At 47.2% G+C, this 25,761-nt stretch overlaps 1 protein-coding gene across 5 annotated transcripts in view; it reads left to right on the plus strand.

The window, feature by feature from the left end:
- Positions 1-21,184: 21,184 nt before the first annotated feature.
- Positions 21,185-25,761, plus strand: part of OXR1 (oxidation resistance 1) — a 490,067-nt gene continuing 485,490 nt past the window's right edge. For 2 of the 5 annotated variants that reach the window (XM_090040490.1, XM_090040495.1), the window contains exon 1: positions 21,271-21,455. The gene's annotated coding sequence lies outside the window, so the exon portion shown is untranslated. Of the gene's footprint in view, positions 21,203-21,270; positions 21,456-25,761 lie in introns of those variants that run through there. The other 3 variants (XM_090040493.1, XM_090040496.1, XM_090040492.1) reach the window with 3 other exon arrangements.

Here is a 25,761-nt window from a genome sequence, read left to right on the forward strand (position 1 = left end):
TAACAGAAAAGAGAACACGTTTATAATCTAATAACAGAATGTTTACCTACAGGTTTCCCTGCAGCAGCTCAGAACTAAAGAGGTGAGAGATAAGTTTAATTTCCAGTACTGGTTTCCCTCGCTTTATGCTGTACATGCGTTCCGGGAAAATGGCACATTTGTGTAGAAGGAACCCACTTTACAATGTAACAAATAGGGATACGTTCCAAGACCTCGACTGTACTGACCCCAGACCCATTTCTACCACTTTTACAAGATAATTTTGGTACTCACCAAGAACAGACAATACACACAAGCACAGGGCACTATCATAATGGGGATGGCAACTACAGAAATACGTGTTGCAAACAACAAGCGAGGAGACTATATTTTGGTGCACATCGCTCTCACAATGCATCACACAAAGCAGCTGACTGTGGGTTTCCACCACACTGATCGCATAAGAGTGAATTTACCCCACATATAATTAATTTTTGGCATAAAAAGGGTCATTGCATAAGAACAAATTCGCACACACAGAACCCACATAAAGCAAGGGAAATCTGTATCTATGGATGAACTTAAACCCTATAAAGGGGCAGTAAAAAGTGGATTATCACAGACTACCTGGGAAAGAACTTTAGTGAACATGTGAAGGGAATATGGCCAACAACATATGCAGTGCTGGGAATGCTCAGTTTATTCTAAATTTAAAAAATATAATGTAAAAATCTGCCTCTCGCATTAGAATAAATGATTCCTTTGAATATTATTAATCTATGAACAGGAAATATAAATAAATATTCTTAACAAGTCTATGTCTTTAAAGACTGCTCTTCTTGTCCAAGCAAATTTCCTGCTGTAATAGCTTTTTCTATGAAACAATGGCAGCTTGGATCCATTATTTATGACAAAGCTCTGACAGAGTGAGGAGGCAGGCAAGAGACTAGATTACACACAAACTGCTATAAGTGATAAAAAACCAGGCTAAACCTGTAAAAGAACAGAAGTTCACTGCACATAGACTGGTTTCAAAATGGTGGAACCCAGTTTAAAATGCACCTGGATGGATGTAGTATTGTATTTTAATCAGTTTACGTTAAACTGGTCTATCAAACTTCTGTTCAGATCCTCTTCCAGCTCAAGTTAGACCACGGTCCCCTAGCATCCCAGGACACTTTGTGAATTCCTGCTAACCCCTGAACCCCCCTACGCACAAACACACACAGTGTGTAGGCTAGCCACCACCAGTGCTCCTCTGCTCCAGTCAAACCAGGCTGGCCCTGCCCTGGGCTGTCACAGAGCTGAGGCTCTAATCTCCAACCTTTCATCCTGCCTGCACCTATCAGTTCAGTGGGGCAACAGGGGTGGGAGGTGGGGGAATGGAGCCCCCTGCCCCAGCCCCAGGCTGCACATGAGCTGGGGTCTGCCCAGCACAGTGGGGCTTCATGTCACGGGGTGTTCTCCAGCTCCCCCTTCCCTCTCCAGCTGTGAGTCTCTGCCTCTGACCTGCAGGGAGGAGGGAGAAATGAAGCTTGCTGACCTGGTCTCAGCTCCCCCTTCCCCGAGCTGCGGGTGGTCCTGCACTGTAGGTAGATTTTTCCTGCCCTGTCTTGGCCCCATAGAAGGAAGGATCAGGCCCTGCTTCTCAGTCCAAGCCCCACTGGGCTGCCCAGAGCATCTTGCTGGATGCTGCTGGTACTGGGCTCCCGTGCGGTGCACCAAGTGGCATGAGAGGCTTGTGCTGGGTTGTGAGGATGGGAGCACTCCATAGGAGGAAGGATTGGGCCCTGCCACCCAGTGCAAGCCCCCTGGGTCACCTGGCATGTTCCGCTGGAGTCTGGTACAAGCAGCAGCAGGCAGCATGCACTGGGTAGCTCAGGAGCATATGCTGATAGCAGGGATGGGGGTACTCGATAGAGGGACGGATCAGGTGCCACTGCCTGGCACAGGCCTCCTGGGCTGCCCAGCATGTGCCACCAGAGCTGAGCACCAACAGTAGCTGGCAAGATGCACTGAGTGGCCTGAGAGGCTTGTGCTGGGCAGTGAGAACAGAAACAAGAAGGAAGGCTTGGGCCCTGCTGCCCAGCACAAGCCCCGTGGACTACCCAGGTAGCACTGACTCCTGCCAGGTGCTGTTGGGCTTCAGCAAGATGCACTGGGCAGTGGGCCTGATCCATTCCTGTAAGGAGCATTTCCATGTCTGCTGCCCAGTGCAAGCCCTGTTGGAGCCTGGCACCAGCAGCAGCCAACAAGACATGCCGTGTAGCCCTAGGGGTATGGGTGGCTGGTGCCTCCTGAATCTGGGGAGGGACCCACAGAAGCCACTAACCCTGTCAGGAGGGGCACCAGCCCTACTGGCAGTATCTGTGTTGGCTGTCGGGGGGGCACTGGCCCTGTCAGGGGGGCACGTGCACCCCTGTGGACCCCCTACCGGTTGCCTATGCCTGGGGGGCATGTGCAGGATGGCGGGATTTGATCCTTCCTTATGTGGAGCTGGCCCAGAGGGGGGGACACCCATGTGGTGCTGGCCCCCTCCAGCGAGGAAAACTCCAGCTGGGGGGGACTGAGATTGGGGTGGGGGGCTTCTCTCCCCTGCGAGTCAGAGACAGAGACATGCAGGGGGTAAGGCTATGCAGCCAGCCCAGGTGGGGTGGGGGGGAAAGGCACAGACGGGAAGGTCCTAGGTGAGCAGGGGCAAGATTGGAGTTGGGAGTTTTGTTCCCACCTCCTTTCTGTGGTTAAGAAGCAGAGAGCTGTGCAACTGGCCTGGCCAGGAAAGGACAGGGAACCCCACCCCGCTCCTCCTCCATGGCATCCCCCCCACAGCTGACTAGACCCCAGCTTGAGGAGGAGGGACTGGGAATAGGAGTGGGCATGGGGGCACTCCATTTCATCCCCCTGCAGGGGCAGGGGCAGGGGCAGGGGCAGGGACAATAGGGGTTGGAGGCATGAGCCAGATAGCCAGTGAGGGTTGGCATCTGCCTGGCTTCCCCCACCAAAGACTGAACATGAATTCCGTTGATTAGTTATTCAATCTATGCAGCTTAGAAAAACCTGTGAAGACTGGATTGATTTCCCCTCAGGCTTCTTGACTGTCTGTACTTAGCCTAGTAGCACAATCTGTTGTTTCTCTTCCATCACAGAGCAGCAAATTTTGCCTGATCTGCCACAGACATGCAAAGGTTTGATGGTAGTAGAATTACTATGGTTCTGCTGTGCAAGGGAAGAAGCGATATCAGAAAAGAGTCAGAATTTTCAGTATTATGAATAAGTATGGGTCTAAGGCTGCTTACACTGTCTTGTTATTCTCCTAAGGGAAATAGGGGATATTTCAGGTATTGTTGGCTACAAAGGACCAACTCACAGGATCATCATAAAATTCTAGTTTATTAGACAGATGCAAAAGTCAAACCATAAATGTTGGTGCTGATCCCCTCAAACATACACACATTCACACACACACACACACACACACACACACACACTCACAGTAGCTAGCTATGAACTCTAGCACCGGTGTCAAGATTTACCTATCCCCAAGTGCTGGAGTCCACCGTCGATGGCCAGTCGAGGCTTCTTTCAGTGCAATGTTGCTTCAGAAGGGGGTCGCTGGCTGGTCCTTCTGGCTGGACAGGCAGGGTGCTGGTCAGGTCAAAGAGGGTGCCATTGGGGGTCATTCTTAGCTGCCTTTTATCCCTCTCTAGCAGACTTTGGTGACTTCCCAGTTCTCAGGCTTACTCAATCCAGGGGTTGTTGTCCCTCTTGGTAGCTGTTGGGTGGCAGCTGTCAGCCACAGGGGTCACGTCCACAGGTACATGCCGTTTTGGGAGTCCAATGATGAATTTTGATTGATTCAGTGTCATGATGAATAGAGCTCTGGAAGTGGTTGACAGGGGGCATTTCAGCCCCAAGAGTCTGTTTCCAGTATTGATTAGTTCAAACCGGGGACTTCCACACCTTTAACAGTGAAGTTTCAGGGAGTTCCTGGCTCTGAATTGATTCTTACCTTTTCTTGGTCTGTAGTTTTGTAGGTGTTAATTGCTGCTCCTTAACTTGTTTATCCAGACTAGCTACTGTGTTACACAATCAACCATGATTCATTCAAGGACTGGCTTCATACAGCGATTCCTGCCCTTGCTAACATTGTTATATGATAAAACTTACTTTTAAACTTAAAGTACATTTGTAAAAGCATCTACACGCTCTATTTTCACTACAAGTACACCTTATATAAAAAAAAAAATAATATAATAAAATAAAAATATAGAGTAAGAAAGAAAAGGTAGAAAAGAGAAAGCATCCCAAAAAGCGACAAATACTGCAAAGGGGGCTTTTGCCATATGGAGGAGGTTCACATTTGTGGGGTGGAGCAGGCAAAGTGGTTTCTTGCTACCACTGTATTAGGCTGCTATAATAACAACAAAACTGTATGTATAGGTAAACTCCTGTTAAATGCCCTCTCTTAATCTCCCTTCCCACAAACCCTAGATACTCAGACTTGACTTGGGAAATAGCATTTGTCCCACAGTAAAGTGTAACACAGGGAGAGCTGTTGTTCTGACATCCCTCCAAAGTTTTATGTCAGTCATACTTAATGAATACTAGTAGGCTAGGGACAGATATTAAATATAAACTAGGTTAAGTGGTCAGAAACTGGTTTAAACCTGTAACAGAGCAGATGTTCAGTGCACATAAACCAGTCTGAAAATGGCTGAAACTGGTTTGAGATAAACCTGGTTGAATGTAGTATCAGACTTAACCGATTTAACTCAAACTGGTTTATGCAATTTCTGTCCCAGACCTCTTGCTGGTTTAAGATAAACCAGAGTCCCCCAGCTTCCTGACATGCTCTTGGCTTGAGCGGGGCTCTCTGCTGCACAGCAGGGCTGGCCCCATCCCTCTGCATCTGCCTGGCTTCTCCATGCTAAGCAGGAGACCTCAGCATTAACTTGCAGACCACTCGCTGGCTACAGTCTATGCTGTGGGAGAGACAGGCTTTTTGGAGATAATCAACAGGTAGCTGGTAATGTTCTTCCTTGGAAATGCTGTTTGAGAAGAGCTGTTTGCTCCCCTCCCTACCCCTCACCACTCTCTGCTAAGCACAAATTCCCCGCTCCCATCTGCCTTGATGAGAGGTGTCTGTGTATTAGCTAGCAGACCACATGCTGGGTCTGTGCTGCATCAGCAGATAGCTGGTAACAACTCTCTGTTTTCTTAATGGGGCAATAAATACTGAGCTAAGGGTGATAAACAGTTATCAGCTCCCTACTTCCCCCAGCTTGCTTGCCTGTCAGTTTGCTGTAGACAGTGTACAGAAGCAGGGAGGGAAAGTGAAAAGCTCCATATTACCAACAGATGCATGCACTGTACACACACACCCCCCCTTGCCTCAGAGTGCTATCCCAGGACTGCAGGCTGGCAACACACCCACCCCTTGAGCAGAGAGTGGGAAAAAGCCTGGGACTGCAGGCAGGGTGGAGGTTCATGCCCCTCCCTAATCAGAGCCCTTCCGAGGTCTGGCCACACTCCCCTCAGTTTATTTGTGTGTGTGCTCTAACACCCCCCAGCTTCCAGCCTGAGCCACTGCAGGCATGTGCCAGAGTTGCCTCAGTCCAGAGGGATTGCCTGTATGGTTGGAAACCAGTTCAGCCTAGCCAGGTTAGACTAACCTGCAAAGGTTGAATCAATTCAGGCTCAGGTTTTTTGAATGTCTGTCCCTAGTTGTAGTGAAACAATTGTAGATTATAATAGTTAAGGCAGATAATTCCTTTAATTCCTTTACTACACTCTAAATTTATGAGCATCTATAGTATTATGCTACTAGCCTCCTATAGTTCAGGTTAAAAGCACTCTTGCATTCTGAACCCCTGGGTTTTATATACCATATTTGGGGATCACACACAACTTCATAAGTTTTGTTAGTTAAGTTTAAGTTATATTGTGTAATATGCAATATACACAATGTAAGAGACTCCTTATTTCTTTGTTCTTTGCTCCCTACCACCAGCTCATCTTCCTTTAATTCAGGGATGCCCCAAAATTCCCTTTTCTTTCCCCTTCTGTGTGCATCCATTCCAAGGTCTCCTATCTTCCCCAGCGTGGGCTGGAGATGTGTATGTACAGTCCTGTGGGCATGTATGAGCCTTTGACCTACCACTCTGCCAAGTTCTTTAGTCCATTGCTTCCCAGCCCTTGTTTCTCGTCTTGCTGAATCTATGTTTAGTGTTAAGTATTAAGTTATATGTGAGCAAAGCCTTCTTTCAACTCACCATATTTCTCTTCTTGTGCATCTTCCCACATGGAACTCTAAATTCCTATAACTAGTCCTTAGGTTAACTTATTTATTCTTTCAGCCTTTCCTCAGCTTTACTTCCGACCTTACAGACTTAATCTCCTCAGAGACTCTAAGGTACACGCTAGAAGACCATGCTTAATCATAAATCAACCCTTCTGCGCTTCTTCCCAGCTGCCATTCATTTGCACAGATAAAGTAAATCACAGTGTATTTCTTTATCACGGCCTCCAATTTATTCAAACTTCAAGTAATAACTCTTGCTTCTTGCACAGTTTTATAGTTCAGTGAACCTGTACCAATCAATCCTGTGCTCTTCTTTTCCTCAGGTTTACTGGGCAAATCCCTCCTTTGCCCTTGCCACCTTCACTTCCTTCCAAACCCCATTACTCTTGTTGGGTCCCTACCAGTCTCTGCTGGCTGTCCAAGAAAATGTCTCCCACCTTGCCCCATCTCTAGGGTTGCTGGAGTGACCTGCGGTGCCCTGCCATCTGATTTTACTCATCTCTCTCAGAACATGGGTTCATCCAGATCCCGAGAACTCACACAGCTTTGGCTACCTGAGCCCTCCTCTTCCCCAGTCTGCGCAGTTCCTGGCTCGTCTGCACTTTTCCTGCTCTGGGGAATGCCCAAATGCTGATCGATCCTCTCTTTGACATCTTCTTTTAACTGCCCAGTCCATCTTCCAGGCCAACTAGCACAGGCTCTCTGGGGCATATCGTCTTATACCTCCAGGACCTGCTTGTTTCCCAGGTTCTCCCTGGACCCTCTTCTCCAATGCACCGGGGATGCACCGGTCTCCCACACCCATCCTGGTAAGTTCTGTGCCAGCTTAGCTGGCTCCATGGGACCATAGCAGGGTCTTGGCCCCAGCCCCTGCTATACACCTATATCCACATCCCCTGTACCAGATTTCCATCATTCTCTCCCAGTGCCAAAAACTGTCTACCCCTGCATTCCTACTTTCTTTTTCTCTCTATAACAAGGGCTTTGAGTGTTTCCCTATTCTCCTATACCCCTCTTTTCCCTCTACCAGAAGCTATAAAAGCACCCATTCCTTCTTTAAATATGCCATTCAAAAGTTGTTGTGTTGCCATGTCAACAGATATATGCCATTGAAATGAGGCTTTCACAGTTTGGCCACTAAAACTGTTTTATACATTTTAAAAATCAGTGTTCAGTATGTCAATTCAGTAACATTAAATCCCTTTTATTTTCAGTTACTCAAAAAGTCTTTCTTCCACTGGTTCTGTTTGGGCACACATTTATCATGACATGCCACAACCTAGATGGTAATTATTTATAAAATACTTTTAAAAATTACTTTAATAGCAGGAGCGGCATGCGGTGTTCTTGGATGGCAAATATGTTAAGGGAAAAAGGTCTGTGGTTTACTGGATTGCTGCTTGGAGGCCTCAGGTAAGACTCCTACTGACAAAATGAAGATTCTTCTTTAGGGAACCAATACTGAGATACTGCACATCTAGTCTTTTTTATGCTACTCTACTGTAGAGCAAATATGAGGAATTTTGTAGTGTTTTATGTCTAAAATGTACGTTTTCACTTACTAGAATGGTATTGCCCCTAAAGTTAATGCTTCAGTCTTTGCTGCATTCTAAGAAAAGCTACTTATTTGAGCACTGGCTGTATTCTCTTGGGCAGGCCTATTTTTGCATCCAATTGTACAATTCTGCTTTTGATGCCTAATGCTAAATGGTGTTTGATCAGGTAGAAAGTGTGTGTGTGTGTGTGTGTGTAGTAATTAATCAAGGATCATATACTATAAGGGAGGGAAAAGGTATGCTTTTTGTGTCATGAATATTTTTGTACCATAGGCTTATTTCACTGAAAAACTACCTTTGTTCTGTATTTTGTGGATTGTCAAACTACCTTTTGTTTTTGAAACAGGCAAATCATGTATCTGTCCAGGCTACCTAGCTACTAAGGGCTGTGAAACTAGAAGGGCTGAGGGGGCTAAAGTGTGGCTATTGAGTGCGTGTGAACAGGAGATATGAATAATGATAGCAGAAAACAGTGAAAGTAATAGGACTATGAGAAAAGAAAACTGAGAGGATGTGGGAGATAGAGCAGGGATGAGAAATAGAAGACTGAGAAGCAGTAGAAAGACTTTAGAAGAGCAGGGATTACAGTGGGAAAATTTAGAGTAACAATAAGGGGGAGAGGAGAGAAAATTATACAGCATGGCAAAATAAGCTTTGAGGGCCTAAGAAGCATATATTCCTTCTGCTGCCCTCTGTGAAGGAATGGATATGATTCATAGTACTTAGCTTTTCATTCTCTTCTGATGGGATCAGTTTGTGCAATGATATACAGCTTTCTTTGCTAAACACTTGTGAATAGAGTATATGAACATTTTTTTTACTTGAGATGTGGTCAGGGAATTCCTATTAGTAATAAATGATTCTTCTTCTGACTGGTTTGACTGTATTCCTCTACTCCATCCTCAGACTTACCTTTCTATCATTCTATCTACTGTAACCATGCAGGAATTATAGCAAAAAGTTCAACATAGATACCAAAGGTTTTTACAGGGGCAACGCTTAGGGGGTGCATGTGTACCCCCTGCATGTGGTAGTGCATCCCCTGCAAAAAGGCACCCCTAACACTGTCAGTGTTGCCTGTGGGTAGTCTCCACTTGCCACCACACCACTGGCACTGTGGGCGGCATCTGTGCAATCCATGATCACCCTTGGTCGCCACTGATGCTGCGGGTGCTCACCACCCCCACCACCCCAACGCTGACAGTGTCAGTGGTGTCTGCTGAAGCTCCCTGCTGCTGGGCTCCCACCACCGTGCTCCCGCTGCCACACTCCCAGTGCCAGCGCAGCTGTGCCCCCCCAAAGCCGCTGGGGGCACATGCTGTTCATGGATTTTTATGAGCGAGATCAAGTATGAGAGAGAGATTAACATCAGTTTGTGATATGTCATTGCCTCAGTTCATCACTGATGTTGGATTATTGAAGACTTATTAAAAGCCCAGTATTAAGTACAGTATTTCTGAATTGTACAGAAATGAGATTTGTAAATTGCAACACTCTTGATGAAAGGGGAAGTGTACATTTTCTACATGTTGAGGAACTGTTCCTCTTCCATCATCTGACAGAGGGAGGCCCAGCAGCACATCTGATATTTAAATTTCCATCTTCCTTTGTAGAAGAACTATAATTCAACAAATATTTCTGCAAAATATGGAGGAGGAAGGAGAAGATGTATCCATTCTCAGTTTGAACATTTACCTCCTAAAGAAGGAAGGTAGCAGCAAATACTATAAGGAATGGTAGAAAGAGATAAGAGGAAGTGAACTAACTGGAATTCCCAAAGAGATACAGGAATTATTAATGAATTGAGGAATCAGTCAATCAGACTTTAAGGACCTAGAAGCTAGCAAGATGATAAGTATCAGAAGGCAGAGTAGATTTTCACCTTATAAATCAAGTAACTAAATCAGAGTTGCATTAAAAAACAACCAACATGTTCCCAAGAACAAGACATGTCAAACCAACCTTATTTCCTTTTTGGAACAAGTATTTGTGAATAGGTGAGTATTACTGGATTTGATATGTCTTGACTTTCCAAAAGGTTTTGATGCTGTCTTGTATGACACTTGCAGAACCAAGCTAGAGAAATACGGTCTAAATGAAACTACTACAAAGTAGGTATACAAATGGTTGGAAAATCATGCCTGAAGCAGCTCATGCAGTCTGGAATGAAGAATCATGTGGAGTTCACAGGGCTGTCCTGGGTCTGGTGCTAGTCAGTATTTTAATCAATCTGCACCTAATACATTTAACAACCCGGATTATAAACACTTAGGAGAACAGGATGATGATCTCACCGAAATGGAGAAATGGCCTGAATTTGTTCTTTGGTTCCTACTGTTTCTATATCCTGGATCTTCAGTAGTTAGTAACCACCATCTGTGGCTTCCCAGTAGGCATTATTCTGTGTGGCAAATAACTTGAATGGAACTGTACCTGTTTTCATCCATTTATGATTTCTCCCTATTCCTCAAAAATTTTACAGTTCACTGACTGCTACTGCTGACTCGCCTACCTCTAGTTCTATAGACCCTACCCAGCAAGCTGTCTCTGATGCACCAAGATAGGGCTACAGCTGAATTCCCAGGGCATAAGGACAGTGATGAATTTTGGTTGCCATTGCAATTGCAATTGCCACTACTCTGGTATTTAAACGTTACTAGATCATTCTTTTAATGAACAACTGTTCTAGAAATAAAGGCGTTATGGGAATTTCTTACAGATTTTAATACCAACGAACAAAGGTTATTTTGGAGTAATTTTATGAAATTATAGACAGAGATATTATTTTATTGCCAAGTGGAAATCTTGTCTGAGCAGCCTGACTATTCTGTGACAAAGTGATTGTGATCTGGGGATGCAGGGAGAGCAGTGGATTTGATATACCTTGACTTTAGCAAGGCTTTTGATATGGTTTCTCATAACATTCTTACAAGCAAGCTAAGGAAGTTGGATAGAAAACAGGCTAGAGCATTAGGCTTAGAGGATAATAGTCAATAGCTCAGTGTCTGGTTGGCTGCCAGTATCAAATGGAGTACCCTAGGGGTTGGTCCTGGGGCTGGTTTTCTTCAATATCTTTATCAATTGCCTGGAAGATGGGATGCAGAAAGTTTGCAGGTGACACCAAGCTGGAGGGAGTAGTAGATACACTGGAGAATAAGACTAGGATTTAGAGAGTCCTAGACAAATTGGAGGATTGGGCCAAAAGAAATCTCCTGGAGTTCAATAAGGAGATGTGCAAAGTCCTGCACTTAGGATGGAAGAATCCCATGCATTGATATTGGCTGGGTACTGACTGATTAAGCAGCAGCTCTGCAGAAGAGGACCTGGGGATTACAGTGGACAATACGCTGAATATGATCCAACAGTGTACCTTCACTGCAAAGAAAGCCAATGGCATACTGGGCTGCATTAGTAGAAGTGTTGCCAGTGGATTCAGGGAAGTGATTATTCCCCTCTATTTGGCACTGGTGAAATCTGGAGTCCTATGTCCAGTTTTGGGCCCCCCACTACAGAAAGAATGTGGACAAATTGGAGAGTCCTAGGGCAATGCAAATGGTTAGAGTACTTCTAAGGAGAAGCTGAGAGAAATGGGTTTATTTCGTTTGGAGAAGAGAAAACTGAGGGGGATAGCCTTCAACTACTTGAAGGAGGGTTCAAAAGAGGATGGAGCCAGACTGTTCTTAATGCTGGCAGATGACATAACAAGCAGCAATGGTCTCACGGTGCAGAAAGGGAAGTTTAGGTTAGATATTAGGAAAAACTCCCTCACTACGATGGTGGTAAAACACTGGAATAGGTTACCCAGAGAGGTTGTAAATCTCCATCCTTGGAGTTTTTTTAAGACCTTGCTACACAAAGCCCTGGCTGGAATGATCTAGTTTTCCAACTCTAATTTTCTATGATTCTGTGATTGGCCTTACACAAAGGGTGCTCCTTTTCTACACCTGATGAGGATGTGATATATCTTGATGTCAATAAAGCTTTTGATTCCATCTCCCACAGCACTCTCATAAGTAATCCATGGAAAATGTGGCTTAAATTAAGGGTGTCAAACATGGCCTGGGGACTGGGTCTGGTCCAAAGCTTCTATATGGCCTGCTGGGCTACTGGCAGGTAACTGAAAGATAGGCAGGCCAGGGGAAGTGGGCTTCTGTAGAATCTAGGGCCCCTGGGCCCTGTTGGACATGTCATGTGAGAGCTGATATGACTCTGGTAGACATTGTGATTGGCAGCAGGAGGGTAAACAAGGGCTGATATGGCTCTCAGTGGCCCTCCAGTTGTTTCATCTGTTGCCACCGCCATAGCCCCACTTCTTTGGCTGCTGGCCTCATCACTATCCCATGTGGGTGGGCCCTGTGCCCTGTGTCAGAGCCAAAGCTGCTACCACATGCCTCATGCCAGATGTGGGCTGCAAGGAGCCCCACTGTCTAGATCTAGCCCATGACACAAGACAAATTTGATATCCCTCATCTAAATGGAACTACTGAATGCTTAACTGGCTGGATCATCAGGCTCATTGAGTAGTTATCAGTGTTGCATTATCAAACTGGGAGGAGACATCAGCTGAGATTTCCCAGGTCCTCTCTGGGATCTAGTACAGTTTGCACCATCATTAATGACTTGAAGAATGGAATTGAATGTACATCTGCAGATGACACTAGGCTTAGCACTTGCAAGCACTTCTGAGGCAGGACTAAGATTCAAAATAGTTTTGATAAATTATAGTTTCATAGTTTCATGTTAGAGTTAGATGTTAGAGTCAGAAGGGATCATTGAGTCCGACCCCCTTCCCTGGGCAGGAATGAGTCCTGGGGTCAGATGGCCCCAGCCACGTGTCTGTTCAATCTCCTTTTAAATACCTCAAAGGCAGGGGACAGCACCACCTCCCTTAGAAGTGTATTCCATATTTTGGCAACCCTCACCGTACAGAATTTTCTGCTGATGTCCAATCTGAATTTGCTCTCTTTCAGTTTGTAGCCATTATTTCTAGTTACACCAACAGGTACACTGGTAAACATTGTATCCTCTATTTCTTGCTGGACCCACCAATGAATTTGTAGGCAGCCATGATATCACCTCTCAGCCTCCTCTTGCGGAGCCTGAAGAGGTTCAGGTCTCCCAATTGGTCCACATAGGGTTTTTTTCTGTAGGCCTTTAACCAGATGAGTGGCCCTCCTCTGAACCCTCTCCAGGCCATTCACATCCCTCTTGAAGTGCAGTGCCCAAAACTGGATGCAGTACTCCAGCTGTGGTCTGACCAATGCTGCACAGAGGGGAAGTATCACTTCCCTAGACCTGTTTGTGATGCACTTGCTTATGCAAGAAAGGGTAGCTTTACCTATTACTTCATCACACTGGTGACTCATATTCATTTTGGAGTTGACTACTACTCCAAGATCCGTTTCCGTAGTTGTGCTACTTAGACTGGTACCTCCCTGGCTATATGAGTGTTGATGAGTCTTCCTCCCCAGGTGCAACACATGACACTTATCCTTGTTAAATTGCATCCTATTCTGTTCAGCCCACTTCCCCAGCCTGTCCAAATCAGCTTGGATTCGCTCCCTGCCATCTACTTTGTGTACCTCCCCCCATAGTTGGTGTCATCAGCAAACTTGTACAGGGTGCTTTCTACTCCCTTCTCCAAGTCACTAATGAAGATATTGAACAGTACTGGTTCCAGGACAGAGCCTTGGGGGACTCCACTGCCTACATTTCTGCAGGTAGAAACTGACCCAACTATAGCCAGGTGGAGGTTGGTGATCTCTGGGCGGGGTGCAAAGGCAGTTCTCACAGGGCAGGTGCTCCAACACCCACATTTATGAGGCCCTTTCAGGTGGGATGCATGAGAGAGGCCAGTCCCAGATGGCATGGCAGTGCCACATAGAGATCAAGGCCTTGCAGGCACAGTGAGTAGCCATGGCTGACCACAACCATCAGTCCGGTTGTGCCTGCAAGACCATGACCTTCTTGTGGCAGCTGACCAATATTTTGGTGCCCTGGGACCCAGGCTGCAACCCAGTAGTTTATACCAGCAAGGGCGGCCTGTCCAAACCCCCACTCCACCCTGACCCCTCCGGTGGTGCCACCTCACCAGAAGAGGGGCCCTTGGGTGGTTAGTGCCCCACCCTACCCACCTCCCAGGCTGCTGCACCCACTCTGAGCAGCTCAGGGAGTCCTGGCCAGTGGCTGCCTTGCCAGCTCCACACTCCTAGCCCCTGCCACAAGAAGCAGCTGGTCAGGACACTGCCATCCACCACTGATACCAACCCCTCCCAATGGGGGACCCCTAGCCAGGTGCTAGCCTGCCTCATACTGTGGTCTGAGGACACTGGGTACAGCTGGTCACCATTGCCAACAGGGAGACTCACGTCAACCACCAGCATCACTAGCCCTGGACATGAGGTAAGTCCTGTACTGGGGAGAGGGCTTTCCCAGTCCCCACTCTTGCCCTGTTCCAGGCTCTGGCCCCTGCCCCCTTTCTCTGCCTGTCCCACCTGCACTCCCCAGCATGCAGAGGGGTGAGACACAGTTCAAAACTTTATTCAGCCGCCCATGTCCCCACTGCTGGGTGGGCACAGGCCTCTTGCACGCCAAGGGAGGCATCAATGTTGGCAGCGATGTCCTCCTTGGCAGTGGGGGGCAGAGAAGTATAGCGCTGCCACAGGTAGTCTTCCAGGAGGTGGCAGAAGTTGCAAGGCAGCCTGGGGTTGACCCTGTCATAGCTTAGAGTCCCAAATCAGGAGCAGAGGTGTGCCTGGGGCACCAGGAGGATCATCATCAGTAGGGCATAGTGGCTTGAGCACTCCATCTGCACAAACAGCTCCTCACGCACCAGCCAGGGCATGCTTGGGGTACAGTGGCGGTGTGTGGTGGGGGAGTAGTCCCCAGGTGCCTCCCCAGAGAGATCCCCTGCAGGGAGGGCAGGGGTATGATCTCACCCCAGTTGTCTGGGAGCTCCCTGCTTCCAGGTCCATGAATTGGGCAGCAGTACAGTGGAGCAGCTGGTCCACAGGGAGAGAGCAAGGGGTAGCAAAGTCTGGCACGGCGGCAGCAGGTGCTCACAGCAGCATGGCCTGTCCTGCCCTGGGAAGCGAGTGGGGGAGGCAGGTTGTTTGTGGCCTGCTAGCCCCAGGGGAGCACATCCCAGTGGGGAATGCTTCTTCAGGGTTGCTGCCACCCACTGCTGGAGCCCACTGTATGTGCCACCTGTGCCAGCAGCAAGTCAAGGATTGGACACTTCTCTTCCAGTGGCTGGTGGTGGTGGCAGAAGAATGGGAGGTGCGGGAGCAACCACAGGAACAGGTGTAAGAGGTGCAAAAGCAGGCCTGGTGGGTGGAGGACATTGCCCAGGTGAAGGCATGGGATGAGGTGCAGCAGGACCACTGGGCCCACATGGAGGCCCTGGAGCAGTTCCAGCAGCAGGGGATGCTGACTGCCAGGCCCTCAGCACCCTCTTGGCCCTAGTGGCCATGGCCATGTCCACCACTGACCATGTCCATCACAAGAAAAAAGTGAATAGCATACTAGGATGCAGTAACAAGACACTTAGCCAATTGGGAAGTGATGCTTCTTCTCCAGTGGTCATCACACTTTCTGTGGCATGCCTGCCAAATTAGCTCCACGTCCTTGCTGTGTGCCATTCTGATCCCTTTCCTTTGCCTGGTCACCCTTCTGTTCCCTTCCCTATCTGCCACTGTGATGCCTATCTACTCCCCAGTCTGCCATGTACTACACATAGAGGCTGCCCATGCCACTTGTGGCACCTGTGGAACAGGTTGCCCCCCACCCTTATTCTAGTCTATTCTTCCACTGTATTTATCCCTGATGAGGCTATTTTTTTTTAGTTTTGGGTAGTGAACTTCAAGAAAAACATGGATAAACTGGACAGAGTTCAGAAGAGAGCAACAAAAATTATTAGCACTCTAGAAAACATGATACCTGATGGCATCTTGGAAGATCTGGGATTGTTTTGTCTAGACAAAATAAGATGAATGGGGTTTTGATAAGTCTTCAGATCAAGGGCTGCTCAACAGAGAAGGGTGATCAACTGTTCCCTGTGTGTGCAGGGGACAGGGGAAGAAGTTTATAGATTTAAATTGCCATGAAGAAGATTTAGGTTAGATACTAGGAGGACCTTTCAATTATAAGTGTCTGTAAGTACTACAATAAATTATTTAGAGAGGTCTTGCAGCCTCTAGCTGAGTCCAAGTTGTCTTTAAGTCCTAGTTGATAAACTTATCTGGGATGGTTTAGACAAGCATAGTTCTGTCCAGAGTAGGGATTGGTTGAGAATAGATGATTGCTTGAGATGTCTTCCAGTCCTATATTTTCTAATATTCTATTAGAATGGTTCACAATTTTTCCTAAGGGAGCTCAAAATTTCTACCAATTCTCTTCAAAGTAATTTCTGAAATTCTTTTCTAAAAGATCTTTCAATTTCTATAGATTTTTAAAGCATTTTTGTAGAATCCTATCAAATGTTTCCTATTTAAATTATTTAGGATTTTTTCAAAGGTACCTGGTTTGGTACAATGTCCAGTTTTCTCTGTTGAAAAACTGAGATATTTAGCCTGAAATATTCTGGGCAAAATCCAGTTGCATAATAGCTGTTTTTAGCACTTATGCATAGTGTCCGTGCTACAGAATCGCAGACTGTGCCAAAAATCTCAGTTATGTAGCTGGATAAGTACCATTTGGGTACACAGTGACATAGAATACTGCCATGTGGTCCATACCTATATAACCCAGCTGATTTTCTAAAAGGGCTGAGCACCCAGCAGTTCTGACTGGTCTCAATAAGAGAGCTCAGTGCAGGTGCATCTGGACGAGTGCACACATGCCTCTTGGAGCTACTCAAAGCCCTTTGAGACACTGCAGGAGGCACGTGCGGGAACAAAAAACCATTTCCTATGCTACAAAGTTACAGCATGGGGCCAAAATTAGATCCGATATCCAGGGGTGAAAAAATACCATGGGCAAAAAACACGGTGCAGGCAACCAGAGGCTCGGGTCCCCCACAGAGATACTCTGGTAGCCAGCCAGAGCATCTCTATGGCTGGCCCTCGCCCCGGAGCTGAACCTGGGTTCCGTGCCAGTAAGTGTAGGGGGGCAGGTGGGGGGGAGGGGACCATGGGAGGACCCCCACTGGCCCCATCCCCTGCCTGCTCCCCAAGCACCCCCTTTACTGTCCCACCTGGCCCCAGCATCCAGGCAATAAAAACTAAATAAAAAAAGAAGCCCCGCACTCACGGGCAGTAGCAGCTGCCATGAGGATCACTGGGGCCTCATAGCAGAGCTCCCCACCCCCACCCTGTGCAGCACAGGGCAGGGGCAGCAGGGCCTGGCCCCAGCTGCCTGGCACCCACACTGCCACTGCTGAATTGAACGGGTGTGGCCTGGGTTGGCAGGGCGCTGTGTCTCTCCATGCACTGTCAGGCAGCTGGGGCTGCTGCGGCTGTCACCTGGGGCCAGCACTGCTCAGCCCTAGGGGCCCCAGCAGCCCAACAGCACACAGAGCTGCACGGTGCCCTGCTGACTGGGGCTGCACACACAGGATGGGGCAGTGGCAGTGTGAGTGCCAGGCAGCTGGGGCCAGTCCCTGCTGCCCCATACTGTGCGGGGAGCCTCTTCCACGAGGCCCTAGTGATCCTAACGGCAACAGCTACTACTGGCAACCCCACACATCCCCCCTCCAGCCACCCACATCCCCCTACCCCTCTTCCTACCACCCTCCCACAAACTCCACATCCCCACCAGCACACACCCTATATGCCCAGCTGCCAGACAAAATGAGACCTGCTGGCAGGAGCTGTGGCTGTAGGGGCAGCTGTTCCCACATCCTGCTTAGCTCTAACTGCTCTATGGTAAGAAAACCAAAGGCAAACAGCAAAACATATAGATATTTAGAAATAATTGTATTATGATAATAGAGATGCTGGTAGGCTTCCAAATTGCTTTAATGCTGTAAATATATCAATAAAACATTGCCCTATGATCACTCGCTCTCTGTCTCTCTCACTCTTGCTCTCTCTCTGTATATAGTGATCTTTTATTTTAATTGTGGAGGAACATGGATTTCAGGGATTTTCCAGTTTTCAAATAGGGAACACCAGAATTCCTCCTAGGGAGGCAAGTAACAGGACCCAGGCAGAGGAGCCTGCTCAGAACTGGTGCCTTGGACCCAGCTGGAGGTGGCTGACCTTCTGGCCAAATGGGACCAGGAGGACACGCTTTGACAGTTCAAAGGAGGCCACCACACCCGGAACATCTTCCAGGCTCAAGCTGCCCAGATTGCCAGGCAGGTTCACACATGGCAGTAGTGCCACACAAAGGCCAACTCTGCCGCCACAGCCCAATGGCAGCTGGCCCAGATGGGCAGATGCCTCTACTGGCTGTGCAGTCCCCATCCAGGTCTGGCAGGCATGCAGCCTTGGGGCCACATGCTGTTGCAGGTGGCAGCAGGTCACAGCTAGCCAGCAGCCCCCGCTGCCAGACTGCTGCAGTCCAGCTGGCACAAGGGGTAGTGTCCCCAGGTACCAATTATCTGGGCCCCAGAAACTCCTGAGAGTGAGTAGCCCTGAGCTACTTGCTAGGGCAGCTTTTTGTACTTGTAGGGCCAGGACAGGGCAGTCTTTTACACTGCTGGATCCAGCACAAGTGCTGGCCCTGGGCTCTAGCTCCGCCTGGTTGCACATCTGGGAGGAGCAAGGCAGGGTTATTTTGCCCCAAGTAGCACAACTTGCACCACACCAAAGTGCATGTTCGGGCACGTGCACTGAGGCAAAAGGCCCCGGCTCATATTTGCACCACTTCTATTTGAGCTGCTGCACACGCATGTGCCTGAATGTGTGGATGTTCCCTGCAGGTGTTATCCCTCCTCGTAACAGTAGTTATTATCTTAAATCTGCAGAGAGATTCCTGCAGGCAAACTAAGCTACAGATTTATAAGAAGGGCAAAACAATGTAGGTCCATGCTGTAAAATGCAAAATATAATGACAGCTGCTTTTCTTGTTCGGTTGTTGGAAGTCTGAGATATTGTTTCCATGATGAACCCTGTTCTGCCCCCGTTAGCCAGCAATGAACCCACGCTTGGACTATAGTCTCCTAAGAATCATGATACTTTTCAGAGTTCCTGATCAATCCAGGGCAATTTTTTTTCCATGGTCCTCTAGACCACATCCACGTAAGCGCAGATGTGTGAGATCCCAGGGTCAAAATAACCCATGCCAAAAAGTGGGGTGGCTTATGTGGCCGCACTGTGTGCCCCACCCAAAACTGGAGCCTGGCTGGCCGAAGCCACACTCCAGCTGCCAGCCAGGCTTCCAGCTGCAGGAGCACTGTGGCTGGAGGTCTGAGGCCCTCAGGACCCCAGGTAAGGCAGTTGGGGCCAGGCCATTTGCTGGCTCCAGCCTTCTGTACCCCACCTAGGGTAACCTGCCATGCACCAGCATGCGCGTGGCACAGGTGTTCCCTGGGGCAAAGTAGCAGCAGCACAAGGTGTACTGCTGCAACTTGTCCCTGGGAAAACAAACAGCTACTCTCATCTGGATGCAGCCCTAGAGTCCACCCAGCCTTCCTTTCTTCCTTTTTCTTCTCCCTGCACCTTCTGAGTTTGAGCTCTATCCAAAGTGATGCTGGTCCTATGACTTTCCTGCACCTAAAGTGCTCTTTGGCAATGATGCTGAAATACACACCCTTCAGTTCCCCAGGTGTCCACTCCAGCTGTATGGGAATCAGCTCTAATAGTCTTTTTTTTTTTTTTTTACTTTTCCTCAGTAAGCAGGCGAGACATGCAGCAAATATATGTGACTATATATTTTACATATCAGTAAAGTTAGAATTAGACTTTGACATAACATATTCTGTAGTCCATGTCTACACGTCTTTAGTTACATAAGAACAGAGTAAAAGTACAGCAGCATGGAGAGATAATCAGCTATCATGATTCACTCCCTTTTCAATACTATAATCTCCCTGATGTCATCTTATTGTTTCTTAAAATACTACAGCAGAGTTGCCTACATAGTCTTGCTTAATATAACGCCTCCTATTGTGTGTCAGTCTGTGTCTGAAAATCGTTTCCTTGTTCCGACTTTATTTAACATCACTGAAATTTAAGTTTCCTTTTCTGATTAGACTTCCTTGGATGAAACAAAGACCTGTTTTTGAAAGCTATTTTCCCCCCACTCTATTGAATTTTGTGACTCCTTTGAATTGGAAGATAATTTTTTTTGCTACCCCTCTGCCCCTTTAAATAATTGAAATATTTTAATGGCACACACCTCCAAACTGTCCATATTACTTCAACTTTCTGGATGTAATTTAGGTTCTTGAGCGCCAGGCTCACTGAAAAGTAAGCCTTGTTCTGTATTTTTTGCATAGTCAAACTACCGCTCTTGTTTGAAATAGGCAGATCATGTATTTGTTGCTACCTTGGGTGGTGAAACTAGAAGGGGTGAGGTGAGGAGGCTAAAGTGTGGTGGCACCTGAGCAGAGGAGACCGGAATGATGATAGGGGAAAGCACAGACAGTAATGGGATGGAGAGAAAAGGAAACTGAGGAGGCAGGAGGAGTGGGGATGAGGAGTGAGAGAGTGAAGAGCAGTAAGAAAGTAAGCCCTCATGGACCCAGAGGGAGACGGCCTTCCATCTTCAGCTCTCTCTGTGAAAAAAAGAAGTTTATTTTCTACCTATGGGGACTTTTTACCAACTTGTACCATCTACACTTTTCCCAGAGCCTGACAAAGGGACTTTGATCCTGAAAGCTGGCAGAAAAGGACCGTTTCCCCGCTACTCTAATAAAAAGTATCATTTTGGAACCAAGAGTTCTAGCTCTCGGTAGGTCTTCTTGGCTCAGACCAACACCGCTCGCTACCAAGCACGCTCCTAGAGCAGTAAGACCGCCTGCGGAAAAGCAGGGGTGAGGGTGGGAGCACGGAGAAGCAGCAGCAGGGGAAGAGGGGAGGGAAGGATCAGCCACGCCGAGGCGGGCTCGGAAGAAGGCAGGATGAGGCCAGGGCGGCACCGCTGGGCTCCTACTGCCCTTCCCCTCGGCCCAGGGCTGCCCCCGCGCCAGCCCCCGGCGTGGGGAGGAAAAAGGAAGACAGGAGGGGTGGACGCATCCACATGAGCGCCCTTTGCGAGGCTTCATTCAGGTCCCCTTTCCAGCGCTTGGACACCCTGTGCGTGTGCACAGACGTGTGCGCATGTCCCCACACCTCCCCTCGGGACAAACGCACACCAGACGCCTGCGACAAAGCGCGGCTGCCCCCGCCCCTGCAGCGCCCCCGGGCTGCGTGCCCCCGCCCCGGGGCTGTTTGTAGCCGCGCAGCGTTGGTATCACCCAGGCCGGCACCCCCCCTCGATGGTAGGTTCCGCGGCGGGAGCACTGAGCATGTCCGAGCGGAGCGATGCGCTCGCGAGCCCCATTGGCCGCGGCGGGGCCTGGCGGGGCGCAGCGCGCGGGGGACCCGGCGGCGGCGGCGGCCGCAGGTGAGCGGCGCGGGGACGCGCGGCTGCTCCGGGGTGCGCTGCCGAGCGCCCTGCCCCGGCGGTGGTGTTGCTGCCCCCGGCGCTGCCGTGCGGCGCGGCGGGGCAGACGGAGGGAACCTCAAGTTGTGGTGAGCGGGAAAGGACGGACGCTCCGCGCGGGCGATGCGGCAGCAGCCGCGGGGGATCGCCGGAGGGAGGGAGGAAGCGGCGTGGGGGGGGGGTGTCTCATTTTATTTCCTTTCTGCTATCAAGTCTTGGCGCCTCACTTTTTTTCCCCCCGTGCTCACCTGGAAGAAGGGGAGAGCGTCCCCCTGTGCCCCGCCAGCCTCCCCTGGCTGCACCCGGGCCTGCTTCCAACTCCAGCCCCTTCGGCTCGGCTGAGCCGGTTGGTTAGTTATCTCTGCTCAGAGCCCAAGGAACGAAAAGCGCTTTTGTTTAGCTCCCCCCCCCCAAAAAAAAACAAAAACAAAAACAAAAAACCCTGCTGAAAGCACTTGTAGTTGCTCTGGCTTTGAGGAGAACTCTGTCGCCCACGAGGAGGTTTTGGAGGAAAGGGAGGGTGTCCGATGCACCTGCAAGGCAGACGGTTTCCATCATGTTTCACCTCGGTGCCTGAAGTCGGCCAAGAGGAGAGGAAGTTGCAGGACTTCGTTCCAGCTGGAAGAGGTTTGGTGTTGCTGGCTGCAACCTGACGTGCAACCCTCCGTCTTTCCCAAGCAAGCTACTGTAACAGTTGGGATGCTTTTGCTTCACTGAAGCAAATTTGTATGCTATTGATGATATAAAAATCTTCCTACGAGGCTCACAGCTGACACGCATTGTGTCAGATGCCTTGTGAAAGCATCTGACAGGAAGATTTCTAGTCCCGCTTGTTTGCTTGTGGATAGTTTATTACCTTTTTTTTTCATGTTGTGGTGATGGGGCTCTACCGGCTTGTAGGGTTGTTTTGGGAACACAGGCATTGCTATTTTTGTACGTTAAAATAATTTAGTGAACTTGCAGAAGTAAATTTGTGAACATGCATGTTTGCATATTAGGGCTCATTCATTTAATTGCCAGGTATCAGAGCTTGGGGGCATTTTAAAGTTCTCAGTGGTCCAAATTTTGCTGAATGTCTGCATGCACTCTTGAGCCCAATACAGTTATTCCAGGGGGAAAATGAGAATATTACTTGGATATTTCCCACCAAGGGAAACACCATCACCCCTCCTCTTAAGTTGGTGGCTTTCTGGAATTGAATTAATGTTCAGGACTGATCTTTTACTCGTATGCTGTCCCCTATCGCAACTGCCTGCTCCATTTTTGTGAGTATGCAGTCATGGAGGAATCCAAATTTTTGAACAATACCTTTGCCTGCCAGTGTCTGCTGCACAAGACTAAGAGAAGTGCAGCAGGGAGGAGCAGCTTGCATTCCCTTTGCTGACCAGGTTGGTGGAGAAATAAGGAAGGAAAACTTTTTAGATGCTAACTTGCATATTTATCCCTTGATGGGATTATTTTTGAGGTAGGGCTTATAAATGCATTTAAATCATGAATTGCCTAAGATAGCAGGAACCTTCAGGACATTTAAATGATATTGATGAAAGATATGATCCATGGCTCATATGTGGATTAATAGAAGGTTTCAGTAAAATTTGGATCATGTCGAAGCTGCTAAAAATTTAAAGTTTAGGTAATAAGCATACGTGGATAGAGTATACTTTAATAGTCTTTTAACTCTTTTTAGAGCAACCCTAATTCTTGGTCTTTTTTGTTGTCCGGGACTGAACCATATATAACAAATGCAAAACAAACCACAACATAAAACCTATGTGGTGAGACTGTTGTATGTTAATTGTCTAGGTATGCTCAGTTTACCTGCTGCACTTGTTGCATGTCCCCTTCCAGGCAGTAAAAGGCATCTGCAAATCTTCTGTCTCCTTACATTTGCTTGTCTTGAAAGCTCTTATTTCTTCACTTTTTTTTTTTACTTAAACTAAGGCAGTATCTTAATTTTTTTTCTTTATATTTTTTGAAGCAAGCCTTCTACTTCAGGGTCTTGTATTACTTTTTCTACAGTTCATCTCTAGAAATTTGGAAACTAAGTTAACAGATCTGTGGAAAGAGATATTAAATTGCTTTTAGTTTGAACTAATTGAAAATAATACTCTAGATCACTTTCAAAGGAATCAGTGGCTGCCTAAGGTAACCTACCTCCTAGGTAACCAAATTGATATTGGCAAACATCAGAACTAAACAACTTTTGCTAACAAGCCTAGTTCAGTGTCCAGCTGAGCTAACTGATCAGGACATGAAATGCTCTTGGATTTGGGCTGCTGACGGAAGAAACTTGAACCTGTGTGTTTAATAGGAGCCACTGCTTGACTTCAAGTTGGGTTCCTTTTCTGTTGCAACATGGGAAAGGCCACAGCTGGAGGAGGGATGCCATAGCTCAGTCATACTGAAGGCAATTATAGAGCAAATGGGTAGTTTGGATAGAAGAAGGAAACATCAGACATTGCTGGAGTTTGGAGATCAGATCCTCAGCTGGTAGCTGTTTTGTCACTCCCATTGAAGATAGTGAGAAATGACAATTTACATTTGCTGATGATCAGTTCTGGTATACTGTACTGTATCTATGACTTTCAAAATTGTTTTTTTCCCTGCCATTCACTAATATTGTTCAAGAGGGGATATGCTGTGTAATGAACATGTTAATTGCGTTCTCTCCTAAACGAGAAACTCTTTAAGGTTCAGATTTCCCTGATTCTGCAGCTGTCAAGACCAGTGATAATTACAAGCAGAAGTATAACTGCATTTCCAACAGTTACATTCTTCATGGGTATCTTTGAAAGCAAAGCGATCCTGCAGAAGTCTCTTGTTTATCTTCCTTGTCTGTCTTGTTAGTATTGGCAGAGCATCTTAGTGCTCCAGTGCAGAAATTTATGCTAGACTGCTAGCTAATTCTTATTTACAACTGCTGCTAATCAGGTGAGAAGGAAGAAAAACTGTGATATGAAGAGGAACGGAGTGGATTAATATTAACAGTTATTATTCCACAATATTTTACTTGAACCAAATCATAACTACTATTCTGAGGAGCGTCTACAGTAGTGGTCTCCAACCTTTTTAAGGTGAAGATCACTTTCTGTAAGTAAAGGGCACCCCACCTCCCCACCCGCATATACTCCCTATGGCCTTTCTAAGTACCCCTGGGGATATGTGTGCTCCTGCTTGACAACCCCTGCTGTAGGGAAAAGAACAATTCAGCTGCCCGTTCACTTGAGTTATTCATCTGTATTGTATGCAAGGGAGTACAGTATTCTTATGAGCTGAAAACTTGTCCTTGAAAACTTCCATGGCCTCCCTCTGAGAGAAAGGTACAAATATGCCTTCCCTCCCTTCACCCCCAGCTATTCTCAGGTTTGGTCACTTGGTCAGACAGAACTCTAGGCAGTTTTTGCATTTTTGTAAGGGCTTCAGTGGTCCTTATGGTTAGGTAAATCTGGAATCTTAATGCTTCACTGACATTTAGGAGAAGGTAATAAAACAAAACAATGAATTGCCTTATAGAAAACAAATTGTCATTCCCCACTAATTTAGAGTGAAATGTGGGAAGAGAGTTTTTATTGAAAAAAAAAAAAAATTCCTGAACCATGAATCGACTTCTCCTCCCTCCCCCATGATAATATATATTAATGAGGATAGAAAGGATCTTGTAATTATTGAGACCTTTTGTGCAACACTGGCCATAGGACTCCTCTAAATGAATTCTTATTGGATTTAGAGCACATCTTTTAGAAAAGTTTAACTTTTGATTTTAAGTCTTGGCAGTGAATCTCAACCCTTGTAAGTTGCTCCAATGGCTAATTATCTACACTAAAAATGTGTGCCAGACTAGAAGTAAAAATGTGTTTCGCTCCAACTTGCAACGAACTTACAGCTATTGGATCTTGTTATACCTTTCTCTTCTAAATCAAAGAGCCCTTCATTATCAAACTTCTGCCTCACATGTAGGTACTTGAAGACTAATCAAGTCACCTGTAGCTCTTCCTTTATTAAGATGAGCTTCTTGGGCCTTTTACCAGAAGTCTCATTTTTCAGTCTTTTAGCCGTAAGGATGACTCTCAGCACTGTTGGTGTTTGGGTGATAAGCCTGCTATTTCTTGAAATCAGCAAGGTTCATGCTGAAACATCCGAGTATGATGGTTATCTTCCACAGATACCTTTCACTTAGATGTGTCTGTAGATTCAGGTATTAGGAAAAACATAACAAGGTGCTTGGTAATGGTGAGGTAACCATAGGTATGCTAAGTGTAGCAGTTTGCCAAGCTAGTATTCATCAAGAGATTGAACATCTTCCATGGTGATGACTGCATAAGATCCTGAAAATAGAGTAGGAAGACAAAACACTAAGGTCCTGGAGCATGCAGGAATGATATACTTAAATCACTG

Source organism: Crocodylus siamensis, chromosome 3 (assembly GCF_052110815.1).
Source record: "Crocodylus siamensis isolate JL-2025a chromosome 3, ASM5211081v1, whole genome shotgun sequence".
Taxonomy (NCBI): Eukaryota; Metazoa; Chordata; order Crocodylia; family Crocodylidae; genus Crocodylus; species Crocodylus siamensis.